At 48.3% G+C, this 14,112-nt stretch overlaps 1 long non-coding RNA gene across 3 annotated transcripts; it reads left to right on the forward strand.

Moving 5' to 3' along the window:
* Nucleotides 1-1,155: 1,155 nt before the first annotated feature.
* LOC147915166 (uncharacterized) lies at nt 1,156-11,605 on the forward strand. Of its 3 annotated transcripts, XR_015554458.1 has the most exons (5): nt 1,156-1,355; nt 2,642-2,986; nt 4,106-4,236; nt 6,538-6,736; nt 10,416-11,605. It is a non-coding gene; the product is annotated as an uncharacterized LOC147915166 (long non-coding RNA). The 3 variants fall into 3 exon arrangements; XR_015554460.1 differs by lacking the exon at nt 6,538-6,736; XR_015554459.1 differs by lacking the exon at nt 10,416-11,605 and having other exon boundaries at nt 1,157-1,355; nt 6,538-6,756.
* The last annotated feature ends 2,507 nt before the right edge of the window (nt 11,606-14,112 follow it).

Genomic DNA, 14,112 nt, shown 5'->3' on the forward strand with positions numbered 1-14,112 from the left:
TCCTGGGGCTCCTGTCCCATCAGGCAGCGCCTCCTCCTCAGAGGGCTGACCAGAGCCATGCAGGGCCACCTCCAACCTCTTCCCTCTGTTCCCTCAGCCCTCGGGCTGGTAGCTGCTTCTTGCAGTTAAATCTCCATGATACTTCAATTTTTTTTTTTTTTTTTTTTTTTACCTTTTTAGTTCTCCAATAGCTGAGTAACAATTCTTTAAATAAATATATTCAGTATGGTGTCTCTATCAGTGATTGGACCATGACTGACAGTAATTCTAAAACCAAGCAATTTTGAAAATAAAGAAACTTTGAAACTAAATAAGTAAAAATAAAGAACAGGGGAAATTTAAAAATTAAAAAAGGAAAGAAAATAATTGACAGTAAATGGCTCTGAAGATAACTCAAAACTAAATAGGTAAAAACCTATGACAAAAATTTCAGAAAATAAAAAAATCAAAAATTAAGTCTGAAAATAAATAACTCACAAAATAAAAAACTAAATGTAAAAATAGATAGCTAAAAACTACAATAACTTTAAAAAGTCACACTGAAAATAACTCAAAATTAAATAACTCAAAAGTTAAACAGAAAAATAGACAAAACAAAAACAACGTAAATAACTCAAAATTACAATAACCGAAAAACAAACTATGAAAAAGAAATAACTCAGACACTAAGTCTAAAAATAAACAATTTTAACTAAATAATTCTAAAAGCTATTTAATCCAAAAATAACTAAAGATAAGTAACTAAAAATGAACTTTGAAAAAAGTAAGTAACTTTGAAAATAAACTGAAAACTACAAAATTAAATAACTGGAAAACAGCTAAGCATAAATGAAAATTATTACTAAAACTGAAAATAAGTAAATCAAAGTATCTCTAAAGCTGATTCCAAAACTAACAAATCTAAACGTAAATCTCTCATAAATTAACTTGAAATCAACCCTCTCTGAAACTAAACAGTCTTTGCGCTAAGTAACTGGAGCATAACGACACGCTCCGGCGGGCGCGGGTCACGGCCCCAGCGGGTTTGCTTCCTCTGGGGACTGGGGGTCCTCCGGGGCTCAGCTGAGCCCTCCGGGGCGTGGCCTCCGCGGGCGCGGGTACCCAAGTGCGCTGCGCTTGCGCAGGCGCGTGGAGAGCGTTTCCGAGAGTCTCCGCGGACGCGGGCACCGAAGGCCGCTGCGCGCGCGCAGGCGCCTGTGGAGCGTCTCCGAGGTTCTGCGGCCGCGCGCCGGAATGGGTGGGCTCCGCAGGCGGGATGTGGACCGTCCTCTGGCTCCAGGAAGGCGGCCCTGTCGCCCCTACCCGGGCAGCAGGTCCGCAGGCTCGGAGGCCCCTTTGCTGCTTTCTGCTTAAAGGTGGGCCGCGCCCTCCGCGTCCCCAGCCGAGGAGCCACGGGTGTCACGAACGAGTGTCGGTTCTCCGGGGAGGGGGCCTCGGGCATCCTTCCCTCGCCCGCCCTGCTTTTGCCCGGAAACTAGTCGTCTCCCCAGGGGCGAGCAAGCCAGTGGACATCCCCAGTTTAGTTTGTTGCCCTGGAAATGCGAGAAGAGAAGCACTGGCTAACACATTCGCTTACTGTTCTTTCCTCTTTCACACTCACGTTTCCTCTTCATCACATTCTTTTTCTCCCTGGATGCTTTCTCCCGTTTCCAGGACAGATTTGGAGGAACAGGTTTCATAACTGTCGTCCAACTGGAAAAATCTCGAGAGCTGGAAGGGAGGGGACAGTGGTGCACCCTCAGAGTTAGCAGTGCGGGGGATGCCCAGGCCTAAGCCAGGCCCACCCTGCGATTCCCGCTGGCAGGGCGGGGGCGGGGGCGGGGGCGGGGCCCAGCCCAGCTCTCCCACCTGGTCACTCTGGGTCTCAGCAGGAGCCCCCTAATAATGACCAGAAACCAGCGCACTGCTGGGAGATGAGCGATGAGGGGCATGCTGGGCTGGAAGGGTCTGAGCCACTTTGCAGATCCAGGGACCTCAGCTTCCTGGATTAGGCCAGGTCCTTATAGATGAGAATCATGAAAAGGAGGGAGAGGGGGAAGGGAGAGAGGAAGAGGAGGCCGGACAAGCTGATGACTAGGAGTGAGGGAGAGTGTGAAGGAGGGAAGAAGGAAATAAATTACACTCAGAGCACGGCTCTCCTTTTCCATCTCTTCTGCACCTTCACAATCGTCAAAGGTTTCCACGGAGATAAACTCCCTGCTGGAGCAGCCTCGGGGAAAGAAGGGAAGAATTTGGACCTGCTGTAGGGGCGAGGGGGTGGGAGGAGGGGCCCTGCTGCCCAGGGCAGGATGTAGCAGGCAGCGCCTGCCGAGGAAGCCATTCTCGATCCACATTCTCCATCTCTAGTCCTGCTCGCCCAGGCCCTGGACTGCTCCACCTGGGCTTGGGGGGAGGTGGAGGGGTGGTCTGTGATCTCCAGGTTCCCTTTTCCGGCTCAAAATTCTGTAACTGTGACTGAGAAGACATGTCCACATGGTGTTCACAGCCCTACCTCCTGTCCTCCAAGAAAACGCTCATTGTCCTTTGTGCTTGACCACCGTCCTGCCTTCCCTCCTTCCTCCCCTCCCTGCTCCCCGCCCTCCTCTCGTCCTTGCCTCCGTTCCTCTCCGCTGATTACTGCCCGTTTCCCATCTCCTTGCAGGCTCTGCCAAATGTCACTGCTCTCCCCACGGGAAAATCAGAGGGAGGAGCACATCCTGCCTCTCTCTCCAGTGACTTGATTAACCAGTCACGCGACTGTGCACCAGTTACATGCTGGGGACTGTTCAACTGTGCGGAACAGCAACCCCCACAGTACTGCGCGCGCTCTGTGCCTGCCGGGATGTCAGCCTTTGTCAAAAGTTGTCTCACACAACCCTGCAAGGGCCTTAGCCCCATTTCACAGATGAGAAACTGAGATGAGAGGGGAATGCTCACTTGGCCAAGTTCCCTTGGCCTGTAAGCACTGCGGCTGGATTCTACAACATTCCTGCTCTTTCCCCCACCCGTAAGTAAGACGTGGTCTCTGCCCCCACACTGCTCACAAGTCAGGTTAGGGAGGCAGCATCTGCAGAAAGATCCCGAAGAGAGGCAGCCCCAGGCTGAGGGTCAGCTGAGTAATCGGATTGTGCAGGAGTTTCTGCTGGGAGAAAATTCAGGGGAAGGGGGTTGGGGCAAGGCCTTGAACGTGGGCAGGGGTGGGGAGGGAGGGCATTCTGGGCAGAGGAATGGCCGAGGAGAGGGAGAGGAGGAGCCTGCAGTTGCGGGTGGGGTGGGGGCACAGTTAGCTCGGGGAGCAGGAGGCAAGCAAGTGGAAGCCCCCGACCTGCTGCCCACAGGCCCCCCAAGCTGCGTTCCGGGGCCCGGGGCCCTCCCCAGAGCAGGTCAGCCGGGGCTGTTTGAGCAACACGGGGAGCAGCCCGGCAGCCCCCTCCTAGAGTCCTCCAGAAATCCCACCTGACTCCTGAGGGTTTCCAGGCGGAGGGACACAACGCAGTCCTCTCAGATTGAAGCAAAGCCTGGTTTAATCCCTGATCCCAGGAATTGGTAGGGGTGAGGCGGGGATGGCAGAGGAGAAACTGGCTCAGGGAGGTGCCTCCCACCGCCCCCCTCCGGATGTGACTCGGGGCATCCGCAGTAATCCCCAGAGACGCCTCTTTAGGGGTCGTCCAACTCGGGCCCCTGACACCAGGAGGGGCAGTGAGGACGGAGGAGTGGCGGTCCCGCTGAGAGGCTGTGAGGGAGGAACGGACAAGCAGTGCCCTACCCACCCTCTGCGTCTCCAGGGTCCGTGGCCTCAGCGCCCCAGACAATGCCGGGTGCTGGGGACCCCAGAGCCACCGCGGGGAGGCTGGGGATGGGGCCGGGCCCTGAGGCCTCCGTCAGCCATAGGACACCCCCAGCCTGGGGTGGGCAGGGCCGGAGGCAAAGTGGGAACTGAAAGACCTGACACGAAGGTCAGGCCGCTCCGCAGGGTAGGTGGCACCTGGGGTAAATCGATGACCTGGTGCTGGCGGCTGCTCGCCTCTCCTGTGGACCCTGCAGGGGCGGGAGGGGACTTCAGCCTAGCACAGGGCTGGCACAGAGGGGCTCTCACATGCTTGGCGACTTGACTGCACTATTTCAGGGTCATCTGGGCCATTCCTGCCTCCAGGTAAGGATTTACCTGAGCTGGAAAGAGGGACAATCTCCCCAGTGCCGTCAAGACCCAGATGCCACCTCCCTGCTGGAGACTGTCAGCGTACATGGCCTCCACAGGTGAGGATGGGACCCCCATTTTAGTCTAGAGCAGAGTTTTCCTAATGTCTTAAAATAAGGTGTAAAATTTACCTCTTGACACAGCATACACACACATGCAAACACACATATTAAAACAAGTTTTACACAATATTACCCTCACTATGAGTGATGCCCTTTAATAGTTTATATTGTTATTTCATTTTTTAACGCTGATCCAGACTCAGGGAATTAACTTTATGACCTACTAATGGATTAAAATTCACAGCTAGAAAAGCACTGTTCTAGGACAGGGCAGAGGGAGAAAGAAAAGAGAGAGAAGCAGAAGAATAATAGTAGGGACATAGGAGGAAGGACAGAGAAAGAAGGCGGGGACAGAGTGGAGAATGGTGTTTCGTGGGAGGTGGTGGGAGGTCACACAGACGCCTGCCATGACGCTTCCAGGGCATCTGCTCTCACATACACTACATCCCACTCTGTGTGTGCCCACAGTCCTCTCTTTCCCGTTGAACTCTGGGCTACTTGGCAGCAGAGACAAAATCTTTTCACCTCTGCAAACCCCACAATTCCTAGCAGAGGAATTCTTAGAATCAGGCAAAACCCTAGAGAACATCCCTTGTCAAAGCTTCTCATTTTCCGGGGAAAGAAACTGACTCAAGGGTCAGCCAGCCAGTCAGTGATTATTCACCACTGTCAGGCTCTGGACACAGCCTGGATTTGCTCATGGCGGGTGTGGGGGATCAGAATTGGCCACCCAAAAATGTGTCTCTTTGGCTTGATTATTTTTAAGGACAAAAGACTCTGAAAGAAACTTTGACCTTTCCCCTAACTACCTAAAAGAATTTAAGATAGAAAGCCTGTCCCAGGACGGGCCATCACCATAGATAACTCTGGGTATGGTAGACGGGGAGGATCTTTGCTAAGCCCATTTTTATCAAAGTTCTCCCTCTCTCTCTCTCTCTCTCCCCCCCTCTGTCTCTGTCTCATGACATTGTCTAAAGATGGCCCCAGCAAACATGTGTTTATTAAACATTTGCCTTTCCGTCTCCATGTGAGTTGCCTTCCTCCCCTTTGAAGTCCCAAACTACCACCCCAACATCCTCCTTTGTCTTTAGCTGAAGATGGTATTTAAGGTGGTGGCTTCGGCCATTTTGGCAAGTTACTCAGATTTCCTGTGTTTCTCCCATGTATACATGTTATTAAATTTTGCTTGATTTTCTCCTGTTATTCTATCTCATATCAACTTAATTCTTAGACCAGCCAGAAGGACCTAGAGGGTAGAGGAATAGTTCTTCCTCCCCTACACAGGTCACAAGCATTAGTTTTTCATCTAAAGTGAAGATAATATCTATTTTAGAGGGTTAGTGGGAGGACTAGCATTGTGTATGTACATCAAGAACGGTGCCTGGCACATCACAGAAGCTCAATAAATAGCACCTGCTATTATTATTGTTAGTAGTAACCAGAGTAGATAGTCTCAGAACAGCACTGGCCACTTCAGGTATGCTGCTGTCACTAACTTTTTGGGGAGGCTTGGCTGCCAATGTCTTCATCCTAGACAAAATGAAAACCCTCATAGACACGTAAGGAAATGACCTTAGAAATAAAAACAGAGGAAATACGTGCACACATACACCAGCAAAAAATGAATTCAAGCACACAGGCCTTAATGAATATTCATCTTGGGTACACCAACATTTTAAATTGGTGTACATTTTTGAAAAATGAGTGGAGTGACTTTATTTTCCCACTGATTTCACTCAGTATTTGGGGGAAGACATAACCTTCAGAGGCTCTGGGCTACTCCTAGACTATGTGCCAAAATAAATGCAAAGAGCGCTGTGTAGGGCCAGCCCAGTGGCGCAAGCGGTTAAGTGCCCGCACTCTGCTGCATCGGCCCGGGGTCCGCCAGTTCAGATCTTGGGCGAGCACTGACACCCCGCATGTCAAGCCATGCTGTGGCAGCGTCCCATATAAAGTAGAGGGAGATGGGCACGGATGTTAGCTCAGGGCTGATCTTCCTCACAAAAAACAAAAAGAAAAAAAAAGTGCTGTGTAGAGATGGATCATATAAACCGGGAAAGCGGGCCAAAAAATCCATGATGATAAGAACTGGAGAGCGTTCTCTTCCTTCCACAGAATATCCTTGAAGCTCATAGTTTGTAAATATAAATGTTTTAGGGAACTTAGTTTTAATGCTTAATGTTTAGAATACTGGGTTGTTGTTTTGCTTTACAAAAGTTAAATGAATCTATTAACAAGTGAACTCAGTAGAGAGTTGAAATTATACTAATCAGAAAACACTTTTTTGGTAAATTACAGACGTTGACAATGAAATCCTACAAGCAATTATTTTGCTCTGAATGTCTCTTTTCCCTTCTTGTCCACTGGATGGCGGAATAGATGCACTCTGGATCCTGCTAGTTCCGAGGCAGCTCTTCCGACACAGATTTTAAATGGTCAAACTATATTTCCGTTTTGGTTCCTTACAGATTTTTCTCTCATCTAATGGAAAATAAAGGTAAACATTGCCTATGCAAATTTTAGGGTAATTTCTACCATATAAACAGAGTCACTTTAACTGGAGAGCTGGAGCTGCCGTGCTTTCTCCTCTTCCTGCGGAGGAACGCGGGGCGCTACCATTGCGCTAACAGGGAAGTCCGTGAGCCAGGTGCTGTGCTAGGAGCTCTACGTCACTGAATCTTCACTGGGAGACTGTAAGGTGTCACCTCCACTTTGCAAAATACAGAGATTAAAAATTTAAGACACATTGAGGGTAGATAATTGGTCCAAAAGGGCAGAGCTGGGCTTGGGTCTGGATCTCTAGGACCTCAAGCACTAGCGCTTAATCACTGTGCTACAGCCACCTGAATGACTGCCCCCTGGTGGGCGTTAAACCACAGGGCTAATTTCTGCCTCATCGGCCCCCCTAGCAACCTGGATGTCAGGAAAGGAGTCTCAGGATTAGTCTAGGTTACTGGGCTGGATCACGACCTTTTGCAAAGTTTTGTTCTGTGAACCAGAGTTTAAACTTGTACATTTAGACGAGTATATCCTGAAGTGTGTATCTTTCTTATAAAAATCAAAATTACCTTGCAGTAAACTTAGAAAATCAATAATCAACATAAACTCTCAAATATTTGATATGAAAAAAATAGTATTCCCCAAGCTAGCAATTTTTGCATGCTTCATACAGAAGCTTATTTCAGGCTGAAAGAAAAAAATCAGCACTCAAATTGAAGCCAGTTTTAATGTATTTTACACACACACTTGAGTAAGCAAATGTTTCATTTCTTTTTTTTTTTTTTTAAAGATTTTATTTATTTAATTTTTTCCCCCCAAAGCCCCAGTAAATAGTTGTATGTCATAGCTGCACATCCTTCTAGTTGCTGTATGTGGGACTCGGCCTCAGGATGGACGGAGAAGTGGTGCCTCGATGCGCACCCGGGATCCGAACCCCGGCCACCAGCATTGCAGCGCGCGCACTTAACCACCAAGCCACAGGGCCGGCCCTCTTTTTTTTTTTTAATTTTTTGTTTATTGCAGTAACATTGACTTATAACATTGTAAAAATTTCAGGTGTACATCATTATACTTCTATTTCTGCATAGATTACATCATGTTCACCACCAAAATACTAATTACAACCCATCACCACACACGTGTACCGAATTATCCCTTTCTCTCAATGTCCATCCATGTTGTCACAAATGCCTGGATTTCATCGTTTCTTATGGCTGAGTAGTATTCCATTGTGTATATATACCACATCTTCTTTATCCTTTCGTCCCTTGATGGGCACTTAGGTTGCTTCCAAGTCTTGGCTATCGTGAATAACGCTGCAATGGACACAGGGGTGCATGTATCTTTATGCATTGGTGTTTTCAAGTTCTTTGGATAAATACCCAGCAGTGGAATAGCTGGGTCATAGGGCATCTCTATTTTTAATTCTTTGAGGAATCTCCATACTGTTTTCCATAGTGGCTGCACCAGTTTGCACTCCCACCAGCAGTGTATGAGAGTTCCCTTCTCTCCACATCCTCTCCAACACATGCTGTTTCCTGTCTTGTTAATTACAGCCATTCTGACAGGCGTGAGGTGATATCTCATTGTAGTTTTGATTTGCATTTCCCTGATAGTCAGTGATTTTGAACGGGTAAGCAAATGTTAAAGAAACAAGCCCACCACACACATAAAGCACTATAACCATGTACTTAAATGTACGTAAATGTATATATTTGTTGTTTTTTTTTTTTCCTTTCATACATTCAGAAAACATTTCTGCAGTCCTGCCTCACTGGGCCAGGGCATCCTCTCCCACTTCTCCACCCGTCGTGCTGTGTTCCCTGAGTGCCTCGATTCTGGACCCATCCAAGTTTTAACAGCTAGCTCTGTTAATGCTGAGTTGAGCAATATGAGTGTGCCCACCATTCTCTATTCTTCCACTTGTGCACACCAAGAGAATAGAGATGAACCCAGTCTATGTAAGTTGGTGGAGAAAACACACATCCCCAGGACAGCGATCACATTCTTTGTCCAGGTGTTGTCCCAGCTGTGAGAACACCACCAGGTCTCACCTCCCTCTGTCTGCACCAGCACACAGGCTACATCCTCAGCCTGGTATCTGAGGCCTACCTCCCCTCTCAATCTCGTCTCCTTCCACTCTACCCATGAACCTCTCAAGTGAGGCTCCGAATCATCACTGATCATGCTCCCTTAGAGGCAGCTCGGTGGTATTCAAAGGTTCCTGGGTCCTCCTTTCATTACCCATGTGACTGGCACAAGTTGCTGAGTTGCTAGGATGGGCCTGTGGCCCTGATTTCTGGCCTCGTACTCTGGCTCTCTGCCAGGACTGGGGCTTAGCCTTGTATCCCACGCACTGCACTGTGCTGCCCCTACAAAGCTTTCTGCCACGAGAGGCTTCCCCGGGGGGCTGATCTTTCCCCCAGTCTCCCTAGGCCTCAGGTCACAGGTGATCAGGCTACAAATGAAGAGGTTGTCCCAAACCACAGTGCCTGCTTCCCTCCTTGACTTGTCACGCTGCTGTGTCCCCCCCACTGGGTTACACTCTACTCTTCCCTGCCCAAGCCCTCTCTGAGTCTGTAACTCCCTCTGGGCACAAGACCCCTTCTGCCCAGCTGTCGCCAGAGGCCCTGTCTCCACATCCCTCAACGGCTCCCATGTCCTTCCTGTCACCTTAGAGGCCCATGCGCTGGGGTCCCTGTGTGCCTCGCCCAGAGTGTACAGAGTTATTGTGCCCAGCAATCCCAGGTTAAAGGCAGTGTAGGAATGAACCGGGGTGATAATGTCATATGTGCCAGAGATTTATAGTGCTCAACAGATATAAGGTCCTGATATTCCTGATCTTAGAGCCTTCGAAACCTCCCTCCCCTGGTGCCTGATGCCCCTGAGTCTGCACTCTGCCCCTGCAGCCTTATCTCGTCTCAGGGAGCAGCCCAAGGGCCCTGCGCCTGCTCCCTCACACAGCGCGCCGAGGCCCCTCTGAATTCCTAGAGCCCTCGCTGTTGTCTTCACTCACGGTGACATCTCATCAGACCCTGCTTGGTGATTCAGGCTCAGGCCCCTCTGTTCTGTTGCCAAAAAGTTGTGTGAAATTGACCCTCTGTTTGCCTGTTGGTGAACAGAAGGGACTGGAACAAACCTCTTTCAGTTCTGAGGTTTTATATGTGTCGACTTTTTTCTCCTTATCTAAACCTTATGCTTTTAATTCCCGCCACAACCTAGAGCGCAGTGCCAGGCTCACGGGGATCCTATAATGTGTTTCTGCATTGATAACAGAATAGTGGGTTTGTCCTACTGATATGGTAAAGTGATTTTTCAATTTGGACACTCCTAAGTTTATATTTTCTTTCCCTATCTCATAACAACTGGATTGTTTTCTGGGAGAAATTTAGTTAGAATACTGAATTGTAGTCAAAGGCCACTGACCAAAACCGCTATATTCCACAAATGCAGATTCCCAGGCACCAAACCTAGAGATTCTGATTCAATAGGTAGGGGCAGGGCCTGGAAATCTGCACTTGTGACAAGCCCCTCAAGTGATTCTGAAGGGGCCCTGAATCACCCTTTGAGAAACATTCCTCCCGGGAGTAAGGATTTTTAGGACAATCTGGAGAGTAGAAATTCGTTTCTGGGGGCAACAAGTGATGTTTTCTTTCTTTGTGGGGAAAATGTTGTAGGTCTCCTTAAGATATGGTGCTCTGAGGGAGAGGAGTGCTTCTCACTGGTTTCTGGATGTGGCAGGCTGGACTTTGAGCAATGCAGTAGCTGGACCGGCCCCTGCTGTTGGACTCAGGCATAGCCTCCATCTCCGCCACCACAGCTGCTCTGTTCCTGATCTCACTGTGCCAACACTAGGGGCCAAGGGCAGAGGCTGGCTGAGGACAACTGGAAGAGACATTCTTTTTGATTGGTTGATTAGTGCCTCTCCCACGGGAGATGCTCTCTGCTGGGCATTAACGTGTTACAAAGATGTTCACACTCCATGCCCACTGCCTTGGTCCTCTTGCCACATCCCTCTTCCCCACATACCTTCATTCCCCAATCTCCCTGAACAACCGACCAAGCTACTCACCACCGCCTACAAGTCTCTGTGCATCCTTGCCTCAGGCCACTTCTCTCTTCACGAAGCGGATGACCAAACGCACTGCCTGATGCGGTCATTAGGAGGATACCCCCTCACTGCAGTCACTGACGGCCACCCTAGGAGAGGCGGCAGTATAGCAACTGTCCATTTTTGTCTGGCATCCACAGACCAACTGACCCATCCATGATGGGTCAAGTTAGCCTTTTTCCTCCTCTGTCAGCCGCTCATAGGAACCCTCCATGCAGTCTGTGGCAGGCAGACTCTAGGAGGACCGCCATGATCCCTGCCTCCAGGTGTTCACTCCTTGGGTAATCCTCCCCACTTCAGTGTGGGCAAGTCCTGTGACTTGCTTCTGATCAATGGAATATGGCAAAGGTGATGGGATGGACGTCACTATGTATACGTGATGCACTACATACGATGGTAATGCCCATGTTACGAGGACACACCCTGTGCCTTGTTTGCTTCAAAGAAGCAAGTGGCCACGTTGTGAGCTGCGTTATGGAAAGGGATGTGTGACAAGGAGCTGAAAGGGGCCTCTGGCCAACAGCCAACAAGAAACTAAACCCCTCAATGTGGCAGTCTGCAAGGAAGTGGATTCTGACAATAACCACATGAGGCTGGAAGTGCATCTCCCCTCAGTGGATCCTCATATAATATCACAGCCCTAATCGATGCCTTGATTGCAGCTTTATGAAAATCTGAAGAAGAGGACCCAGCTAAGTCATGCCCTAAGTCCTGACCCACAACAACTGTGAAATAATAAACATGTGTTGTTTTAAGCTGCTAAGTTTGTGGTAATATTGTTATGCAGCAATAGAAAACTAATACAGTCATAAATGCGAGCTGAGAGAGAGGCACTGGTACAAAGTGGTAGGTGACATGGGAGCCTGGGCCACCTGCTCATGCAGCTTTCTTGTATTCTCTGGCCCTGCACATGGCTGTTCCTGGACTTACCACTTCCTTCTTATGATGGAATGCTACTGGTTCCTCCCAACCTTAAGGCTCAGTGAGTTTGACAGAACCTAGCTCCTGATGGGCAAATCTGGACACTTGGTCACGTGATGCCCCATAGTTAGGTGCTCAATCTCTACCAGGGCCCACTAGCACATAAGGATCTCTTTTCCGAATGATTCTCTGCTGCAGATGGCATAGATTTATGTCAGGACCCCAGGGGTTTACGTTGTGATTCTGTTCTTCTCCACATGGCATCATTTCTCACCACCACAACTCTAATACCATGAAGTCTACCTGGTTGTATAGCCCACTGCTTGTATTGCCCAAGCAGCAAGGATGCTTGTACCTCTGCCTGGATCTGCTACAGAACCCTTTCCTGCTGGCAGTTTTCCTTGTCACTAAGTAAATAAGTGAGAGCAGTATTTCTGAATATGGAATATACTGCCTCCAGAATCCAAAAGGCATGCCAGGCATTGTGCTTTCTTCTTAGTTGTGTGACATGTAAGATAATAATTTGTCCTAATTTGATGGGGATGGGAGGATATCTCCCAGCTTGCCCCAAACCACTGGATCCCTAAAACCTTCACTGATGGGGTGGTCCTCCGACTCTTCAGTTAGCTTTTTTTCTGCCCTCCAGAATGCATGTGTCTTAACCAGTCTTCCAATGTATTTGCCACTTCTCACTCATCTGATCATTTATTAATGATGTGATCATTTATTAACCACGTGGTCTTCTGCAGAACGTCCAGAAGGTCCAAGTCCTTGAGACTATATTATGGCAGAAGACAGATTTACCATAGCTCGAAGGCAGCACTGCGAATGTATACTGTGTCCTGTCCTATGTGAATATAAACTGCTCTGGTCCTCCTTCCTGATGAGGATGGAAAAGAATACACTTATATTGATGGCCGTGTATTGTGTATCCAAGGCCATTTTAATCTGATCCAGCAAAGATAGCACATCTGGATCACAGCTGCAATTGAGAGGCTACAACTTGGTTGGGTTTGTGGTAACTGACTCATCCTCCAGGATACATCTAGCTGTACACGAGATGCCATACTGATGAATGGAATAGGCGTATGATGAGGACCCCCAGTGCTGCCTACTTTAGGTGTCTAAGGGTGGCACTACTTTTTGCCTTTCCTCTTTGTATGGTGTTGTTTTTGATTTACTATCTTGGCTGGGGAGGGAAGGGTGGTTTCACAGGCTTCTACCTGGCTTTCTCCACTATGATAGCCCTTACCCCACAAGCCATGGAACCAATGTGAGTTCTGCCAATATAGTACCTAAATATGGCCATTCCAACTATTCCTTTGAGAACCAGGGAAATGACCAGCAGATAAGTCTGTGGAGCCAGTGGACCTACCATGAGCCGGACAATTTATTAATTGACCCCTTATCCACCCACTACAACAGGGGAGTTATGAGGATGCTTTGGGTCCCTGGATATCTCAACTCAGACCTGGTATCCGATAGTCCTTGAAAGATTTTCTATTCCTCTTTCCCTCAATATACAGTTACATGAGTAAATGGCTTTGGGGAAGGACTGAGGAAATAATTACCTTATATTTTTGCCATGGTGTTTGCAGGGTCCTTTTTCATGAGGACCTAGCTTCTCCATCAGTCAATGGGATTTGAGTGGAAGAACTGGCTCAGGTCTGGAAACTTAGAAAGTGATCACGACTTTTTATTATCTTGGCTGCGGTCAGCCTCCTGATCATCCACCTATGATTTATTTTGGTTACATAGATTGAGCAACATTCTTGTTTGCTGCCCACCTGTCATGTTGCTCACGATGCAGTGCTGTGTAAACCATCTCCCTAGCTCTCTGAGAGTCAGATCTCCCTTACTGCCTTTCTTGATGCCTTGCCACTCTTGATGACAACTGTACCTACATTGCTTTTGAGAGTTACGCATTGCTATCTGGCATCTATTATTTGGGAATTCTATTGTCCCCATCAGAAAATATCAGAAAACCCTGCCCTGTCCCAGCATCTCCTACCAGCAGCCTTGGCCTACAGAGGACAGCCCATCTCTGAGCTTCTTAACAATGCTGGAGCCCCCTCATCAGCATATTCCTTGTCACTTTGGACGAGAAGACTGTATCCCAAGAACAGAAGGGGATAATGGTTTTTGGCCTTACATAGTATATCCCACTTCTCTGAGGCTTTTGATTTCTTCCCTCAGTGCTTACCACTGCAGTTCTGGCATTCCTACTTTACTTAGTGTGGCCATTGCTTTTTCCAAGTTTCCAAGGGCCAATCAAATACTACCACCTGGGGTCTTTGCCAAGCTATTAAATCCTGTGTCATAGGCTTATTCTCTCTTTCCAG

The sequence above is a fragment of the Ceratotherium simum genome, chromosome 15 (genome assembly GCF_057802395.1).
Source record: "Ceratotherium simum simum isolate JZ-2026a chromosome 15, ASM5780239v1, whole genome shotgun sequence".
In the NCBI taxonomy this organism is placed as follows: Eukaryota; Metazoa; Chordata; class Mammalia; order Perissodactyla; family Rhinocerotidae; genus Ceratotherium; species Ceratotherium simum.